Source organism: Neopsephotus bourkii, unplaced genomic scaffold, assembly GCF_033783945.1.
Source record: "Neopsephotus bourkii isolate Nb327-2 ecotype Australia unplaced genomic scaffold, CSIRO-AGI_Nbou_v1 NB_168, whole genome shotgun sequence".
Classification (NCBI taxonomy): Eukaryota; Metazoa; Chordata; class Aves; order Psittaciformes; family Psittacidae; genus Neopsephotus; species Neopsephotus bourkii.
In genome coordinates, this window is record NW_026900684.1 from 5,846,836 (window position 1) to 5,854,391 (window position 7,556).

Below are 7,556 nucleotides of genomic sequence, written 5' to 3' on the forward strand. Positions count from 1 at the left end.
GTAGCTGTATCAGGACTGTCTGTACTCTTACAGAGGTATCAGAGCAAACGATACAGCTGTGAATGCCCTGTCCCCTTGACAACCATCGAGTTGAGCCATCAAGTGAAGTGACTAAGGACTAGTCTGTGTCAAGGTGCTTTTATATACCCAGTAAGAGTAGGAGCTGGAAAGAGTTAGACTCCGGAAGGTGGTAAGGGCATCCTGTGTACTAAGAGGGACTCCTGAAAGTCATATTTTGGTGCTGCTGGGTGAATGACAGCTCCTGATGTCAAACATCTGAGGCAGACCTCCATATCTCAGAGATTTGCATCTGCTTTCAGTCACCCCACGTGCATAAGGTTGTATGGACTCACCTGTGAGCCCTTGACTCCTCCAAAAGCATCATTCTAGGGAGCGCTGGAGACTCAGCACAGCTTCAGAGCCTAGTACATTATCTGGTCTTAGAGTGGCTCAAGGACTGATTAGAACAACCTTTTTTTTTTTGCCCAGTTTTACAGGGCAAATTGACCAAAAGCCATTTCACTTCTTTGACCCCTGACCACACGTCTGAACACAAATATAGGTGACTGTGGAGAAAAGTCAGAGTACAGTCCTGCACATTTCTGGAATAGCTCATTTCTATGGTCTGGTACCTTACTGGCACCTTACTGCTGTTAACTTGGGGTTATTTTTCTCTAATGCTCCTTCTGTATCGATGTAGCCTTGTTGTTGGTACAAAGATGGCTTAAGCCAAAGTCTAGCCTTTTGGCTTTCCTTCCTGCCTTTTTTCAGACATACTGTTTGTACTTTATTACTGTCTGCTTGAATCATTCTGGAGACAGGCTAAATCCTGGCCCTGGAGCATGGGATATGTCACACATGTGTACACACAGACAAACATAGGTGTATACCTGCGATGCTTTTTGAGCACCAGGGACCTACTGTGCCTCGAGTTGATTAAACAAGTGTGTGTAGTAGAAAAGAGAGAAAAACACTGCTGTTAATTTAAAGAAAAGGAAACAAGTAGCATTTTCATTCTCACCCGGAAAGGGAGTTTTGAAGTTAAGCACCTCACTGATGGTGCTAATACTGTGCATTTGATTTTCAACCTAGGAAGAAAAGAGATAGTTTTGTTCCCACTAGGGAAGGAACTTCTAAATGCCACGTTGATAGTAGTGTTGTTGGAGTCATTTGGGTCTTCATAGTAGTTTATTTTGGCAAGATACAAGTAAAATCTCAAGTTGAATCATGTTGGTGTCTATAATCACAGCATTGCACCTGCACGTCCTATATAATAAAGTTTATTTCTGCCTTTGTAAACCAATGAATTATTATTTGTCAAAGTCAAGTCTGGCTGAAATGCAGAGGGCAGTAGCCCCATTCAGTTCAATTATGTTCTGTGCAGTGAAGGTTAATATATAGAGATGCTCTTTACTCAGCTTAATATGAGAAGAGTGCCCTTACCATCACAGCAATGCAAACAGAAAGCTCCGAGTTATTGCCACGGAAAGGAAATTAACTGTGGGATCTTACTGGCCTGGCACAATAAATCTTCTGAGCACCTTCTGTAGTTGGTCCCTGCTGTAAGTAATAAGTAAACACTTGGGAGATCTGGTTTACATTCATTAAAATGCAGCTTGAAGAAGGATGGGTTGCCGAAGGTCCCGTAGCTAGGCAGGGGACAGCACTTCAAGGGAGACGTGTATGTGCCAAGGTAGCCAGTCCTTACTGTTCAGTAATCCTTGGAATAAAAGACTTGCTAAAGGAGTATTAATGGCTACATAGGCTTGTCAGTGGAAGGGCAGTAGTGTAAATCACAGAATCACAGAATCCCAAGGGTTGGAAGGGACCTCAAAAGATACCTAGTCCAACCCCCCTGCAAGAGCAGGGTAACCTAGAGTACATCACACAGGAACTTGTCTAGGTGGGCCTTGAGTATCTCCAACATAGGAGACTCCACAACCCCCCTGGGCAACCTGTTCCAGTGCTCTGTCACTCTCACAGTAAAGAAGTTTCTCCTGATGTTCACATGGAACCTCCTATGCTCCAGTTTACACCCACTGCCCCTTGTCCTATCACTGGACATCATTGAAAAAAACCTAGCTCCATCATCCTGACACTCACCCTTTACATATCTGTAAACATTGATGAGGTTACCCCTCAGTCTCCTCCAAACTAAAGAGACCCAGCTCCTTCAGCCTCTTCTCATAAGGGAGATGTTCCACTCCCTTAATCATCTTTGTGGCTCTGCACTGGACTCTTTCAAGCAATTCCCTGTCCTTGTTGAACTGAGGGGCCCAGAACTGGACACAATATTCCAGATGTGGCCTTACCAAGGCAGAGTAGAGGGGGAGGAGAACCTCTCTTGACCTACTAACCACACCCTTTCTAATACACCCTAGGATGCCATTGGCCTTCTTGGCCACAAAGGCACATTGCTGGCTCATGGTCATCCTCCCATCCACCAGCACCCCCAGGTCCCTTTCCTCTTCACTACTTTCCAGCAGGTCAGCCCCCAACCTGTACTGGTACATGGGGTTGTTCTTCCCCAGATGCAAGACCCTACACTTGCCCTTGTTGAATTTCATCAAGTTATTCCCTGCCTAACTCTCCAACCTATCCAGGTCTCGCTGGATGGCAGCACAGCCTTCTGGTATGTCAGCCACTCCTTCCAGTTTAGTGTCATCAGCAAACTTGCTGAGGGTACACTCAGTTCCCTCATCCAGGTTGTTGATGAAAATATTAAACAGCACTCGTCCCAGCACCGACCCCTGAGGTACTCCACTAGTCACAGACCTCCAGCTAGATTCTGCCCCATTGACCACAACTCTCTGACTTCTTCCTTTCAACCAACTCTTGATCCACCTCACTATCTGATCATCAAGCCCACACTTCCTTAGCTTATCTATGAGGATGCTGTGGGAGACAGTATCAAATGCCTTACTGAAATCAAGAAAAACCTCATCTACCGCTGTACCATCATCCATCCACCTAGTTATTTCCTCATCGAAGGCTATAAGGTTGGTCAAACATGACTTCCCCTTGGTAAAATCATGTTGGCTGCTCTTAATGAGCCCCTCATCCTTGATATGTCTAGAGATGGTGTCAAGAATAAGTTGTTCCATCACCTTTCCAGGGACAGAGGTAAGGCTGACCGGTCTATAATTACCCGGCTCCTCCTTCTTGCCCTTCTTATAGACTGGTGTGACATTTGCCATCCTCCAATCCTCAGGCACCTCTCCCCTTTCCCAGAACTTACCAAAGATGATGGAGAGTGGCCGAGTAATGATCTCCGCCAGCTCCCTCAGCATCCGCAGGTGTATTCCATCCGGACCCATCAATCTGTGTTTTTATTTCACTGCAGCTACACAGCTGTTGTTACACTACTGTAAGCAGCTCTGGATTACACAATCATCCACACTTCTGAGATTCCTCAACTGATGAAAATCTATTGTGTAATCGCAGTGGATAAAACTAAAGGTGAAATGAAGATCTTAGTTGGTAATAATTTTCCTTTACTCTTACATGCTTTTATTATTAGCTTAAATACTATTCTGCATTTAGTAATAAGTTATATTTGAAAGATATAACTGCATATCATAGGGTTGTCAGTTATTTTCTTTTAAATGAGTTTGTTAAGCTTTAACTTAACCTTTAAGAGCTAAAGGTAGCATATCATAAATCTTGTTTGCTAAACTATGCTTTAGGTAGCATACCACTAAACATCCATGACTTGGTGTGTACTTTTCCATGCCAAGGATGGAAGTTTAGGATGACTTAACTGCTACTGAACATGATCTAAGAACAAAGGCAGGGAAAAAAGGGCTTTGTCTAGAATAAAATATTGTGGAGATCTTATCTTTGAACTGCTTTAATGCATTTATTCTCTAGAACAGTCTTGGAATTTGTCATGAAAAACTGAATTGGGAGGGAAGCGTCTGATCTTCTGACTACATTTAGCATAACTGATAAGCCTTTGAAGAAATCAATTTTCCACATTCCTGACTTGGAATGTCTCCCCACCATCCTTGCTACTGCTGCAGTGAAGTCTACCCTGGCTGTGGGCTGCAGAGTCCAGAGGAGACCTCTGTTGGCTACTATGGACTGGGGTGGGCCTTTGTATTGAGGGTGAGGCTATGGAGACCATCCCTGTGTTCCCAAAAAGCTGCTTTCTTCTCTTCACAGGTGCTTGAGCATGTCTGATAGGAATGGTGAGGGAACAAGGACCTGACTGAGGAGAGAAAAGCAGGAAGTAAGGAGGCACTCACACTTCCTCAGAGGTAGTGAGACTAAAAGTACTAGGGGGTGGAAAAGCTTAACATGAGAGTAGTATGGATAGGATACTGGGATCAGATGAGGAAGAAAATTAAATTCTCAAGGAGAAATGAAAGAAACGAGTTCAAGGCAAGGGCACAAATACATATAGAAGAGGAATTGGAATGGACTATATACCAGGAGCCTAGGACAAAGACAAATGAGAGAGGATAAACATGGAAACTAGTGAGGAAAACAGAGCAGTGAAAGCACATTGATAGAGCAGACATAATCAAACAGAATCAAGTCCTGACTCTGAGCAAAGGGGACAAGCTGTGATGGGAAGGGGAGCACTTGACAGAGGAACCACTGGGATTTGAACAGAGACTTAGAGAAAGGAAAGTTAAAGCTGTGAGCACAGAGACATTAGCATTTCAATGTGGGTTTGGGTTTGGGGTTTTTTTCCCCATTGCAGTAGGCATCTGCTAGGGTAAGTAACACAATAAAATATTCTGCTTTTCTAATTTAGTATAAGATGCTTTCTTGTCTTTTGTGTGTGTTGTAAAGGAACAAAAGAGGTAGAGATCCATTTATTTTCAGAAATCCTTCTTGAAAGCCACCTTTAAAGAGTTTTTCAGGTATGAAGCCTTCTGCCTTTGGCAGGCGGCTCTACTCTGGAGTTGGAAAAGGCAAGAAAACAGCCTTAGGAATCTTAATGCAAATATTGGCATAAGTTCATTGTAATTCGAGAGGATTCACTAAAAGGGCAAGGAAGTCTTATCTGAAAAAAAATCTATTATGAATCTGTAACATACTGAACATTTGTTTGTATGTGTGCATATATATGTGTTCAACACATATGAATGTCTACATACACATGCATATGTAATACAATATAGATATGTGTGAATATGTTTTAAAAATACATGTATTATTGAGAGTGTAAGCACCTATAAATCTAATGTTCCTGCTCTTGCAGTCAAACTATTCGTGCCTTGGAGGAGAGGAAAAATTACAACTAATATTTTATTGGCTTGGGTTGTGGATAGGTGCATTACAGAAATGGATGCTATTAAATCTTCATACCATGCTGTACCAGTATGAATTTTGTATGTGCTACATATTTTGCAGACACAAATAACTATTTTAGAAATTATATAAGGAGCTTTCCTGAGACTCCAGGCAACAATGTCAGATTTAATTTGAATTATTGCTATTGAAAATCATGGTTCTATTTTTCATTATTGTTATACCAATATCCCTGACAACCTGCAATTTACCTGGTGTGAGCAGCACCTCCTGAAAATATAGAGTTGTTTTGTATGCTGTGGTATTTTTGTATATCCCTCACTGAAATATTGTAGGCATGATATTTCACATTAATTCCACTGGATGGCACTGAAGGAGACAAGATTGCGTGGAAATATCTCCAGAACTTAAGTATAACTCCAAAAAGCGGGAGTGCTTGTTTTTTCATTCCATTACTGAAATAGACAAATGTGGACTCATTTTCCAGCTTGGTGTAATAATTTGTCATCAAAACCAGCTCGTAAACATTCCTACTTGTAGTACTTGTAGCAAAATTTCAGTGGAGGTAGAGCCAAGGCTTCTGAATCTGAATGCTCCTGCTCCCCTCAAAAAGATAAAGGTGTGGCTTTGGCCCATTCTGGATTCCTGTGTGAAGTTTTACAGAACATCCAAAACATTTTTGGTCCCTGTCCTCTGTGGCATTGCTGTCAATACTGGCCACTTCTACCATTATGAGGAAGTGCCAGTTTGCTAGCTTTTAAGCTCATTTGAAAAAAACTCATTCAGAATTAAAAGCTTCCACCTGTTGAAGAAATGTATAGTGTTTCAGAGAGTGTCCCGACTTGAAACTCCATCTGCCGTCCCCACACAAGGACTCCTGTTTTTCCTGGGTAGGTACTTTGTGATCCTACCTGGAAGGCACACAATTACTTTCTGTCATTCAGACCTATAACCTGGGAGTTATCTTTGACTCCACTCTTTTTTTGATCTTTTTATTGTGATATATATGAATTTTGTTTCCTTCTCTAAAGTCTCTTCTTATCTCTGTCCACACCACAGATATGCTTTTTAAGGCTTTTGTTATCTCTCATCCTGCTTATGACATTTTTTTCCCTACACCTGACCTGACCTGTCAAAAAGGTCTCTTGAACCACTATTTTTGCACTTATCTCCCCAGTCTATTTCTGTGCCTCCTTTTCTGTATTTACCTCTTTAGTATATCTCCATAGATTTCCTTGTCTCTGCAAGCTCCCTAGCCCTATGAGAGTGCAGTCTGACAACTTTTTTTGCAGCTCTGCTGGCCTAAGACGGTCTCTGCTCCCAGCCGTCCACTCCTGTCTCTTTGATATGCCTGCTAGTTTGCTGGCACAGTTGTTTTGTTCAGCTGTGTGATAAACCAGATTAGGAATCTGATTTGGCTGAAAAGCAGCATGGGGGAGTGTGAAGAGGCACATTTTTCAAGCAGCGTATTTCTCCAATACAGTCTATCAGGCAACACTTCTGGTGCAACTGCAGGGTTGGTTTAGGACAGAGATAAGTGGTGAGAGATGCAGGGTTGCAGAACAGCAATGACTTAGGCTGGTTTATGTAGCAGCATTTCTACCTGTTGAGCTGGGACCTGATCTTTATGATAGAGCTAAGCCAAGCTAATAGCTAGCTCTTGCTGAAAGGGTAATGCTGTGCCCCCTCCCTCAACCCTCATTGTGGCTTGGTTCCTGGTGCTTCCCTTGTGCCATCGCTGGTGCTTGTCTCAGCCAAGGGAGCCAGCTGTGGTAGCTAAGCTGCCACAGCAGCATTCACCACTTCGAAGGGTTTATTGTGGCTGTTCTGCTGAATGCCTATGGAGCCCACCCACTCGGCAGCAGCTGGGTGCTCTGTCAGTTCAGCTGCATTTTCAATTGCACTGTGACACTTAACAACTTTGCCTTTTCCTGTCATCTGCTGTCCTCTCGGTCTCCATATCTAATCCATCTGCTTTTCTTGTAGCTGTGTTAATTATGTCCTTTTGGGCACCCTCAACATATGGAATACCCTCCCTGAAGCAATTGCTGCATCCTTCAAATCTCTCAAGATTTCTTCTACCATGACACAGAGTGAACTGCCAGCTGATAATGCCCAGTTTAGTTGCTTGTAAGAAGTCTGGATTTCATTATTGCAACTAGTGTGTCCACGTATTAGCTTGAAATGGGCATACTTTATCAGTTCATTTGAGAAGCTAAAAGGGATTAAACTGCCACAGAAGCTCTTCTTTGGAAAACGAAAATTCCCAAAGCTATGCTCTGAAGGAGATACAC